A 1,198-nucleotide genomic window follows, 5' to 3' on the forward strand; every position below is an offset into this window, starting at 1 on the left:
TACCATGCACCATCAAAAATGGATTTAAAAAGTCCAGCTTTGGAATACAGTATACTTTTCATTTTACATATGATACTTACACCAGATTTAATCTGTAAATTAAGCTACATGCAGATGAAGAAAAAAAAAGTATTGTGTATTTAGGAAACTTCCTTTAAAACAAATTATTTTATCTCAATCCAAACATTCACAATAGCAGGAAGCTGGATCATAGCATGTTTACAATTGTATAATAGTTCCAAAACCAGTAAGCATCCTACCACTGTGTTAAGAAAAGATCCTTTAGAAGATGAAAAATAAGATTAGTACAAAGCCTCTTGACCGAATTAACCTAAGACAAATGATTTGGACACCTATAGTGCATATTATTTAAAAATATGCAGGGTTTTTTTTTTTTTCAAATATGCAATTATTCTATAAACATTCCTACTTTTCTGATGAATCAATGCTCAAAATTTGGCCAGAAGACAAGTCAGTTCCCATGTCATGGAAGCTCTCAAGTGGATCTGGAGGGAGATTTTCCAGCCTTGTTTTTTCAATGTTACTCCCTTTTTTTTCTGTCCTATATTTTTTCTTGCAAACAGCTTCAAAACAGCAGCTACTATGACACATCTTATTCTGCGCTCTCCCCTACAAAAGTTGGCTTTACAAAGATGCAAATCATATTAGAAAAAATAAAATCAATCTTGCTTTAAGAATAGCAGTTTTAAGTGTAAATGGCATGATACAGGGATGGTATTGGTGGTAACTGAGCAAGCCCCAGATCAACTGGCAAAGCTCAGTGGCACAGGCTGGCAGGAACACCACAGTGGGGAACCAAGGGAACAACACAGTCCTGCAGGTAGCAAACACATGGCTCTCAGCTGGGTCAGCCTGGCTCACAGCACATGCTGGATGATGCCCATCATTTGACAAATACTTAGGAGAGGGATTTCAGACATTAACAACAGGTTAGATCAGCTTTGGGTCTCCACTCTGATCAAATGTATTGTGGAAATACCCATTCAGAATTTAAACAAGCAGCACAATATTGCCTTTAAATGAAAAGGGACAGAAAAGCATGCTTCTCTGTTCATATTTCATTTCTCAGCCATCTATTCTGTCTTTAGAAACAGCAATTCAAGTAAAATGCATTAATTTTAACTGTAGTCCTCTCCTCTTAAAAATAATCCAGTAGTAGCAGAAGAAAACACAAGAC

This window comes from Corvus moneduloides, chromosome 2 (assembly GCF_009650955.1).
Source record: "Corvus moneduloides isolate bCorMon1 chromosome 2, bCorMon1.pri, whole genome shotgun sequence".
Taxonomy (NCBI): domain Eukaryota; kingdom Metazoa; phylum Chordata; class Aves; order Passeriformes; family Corvidae; genus Corvus; species Corvus moneduloides.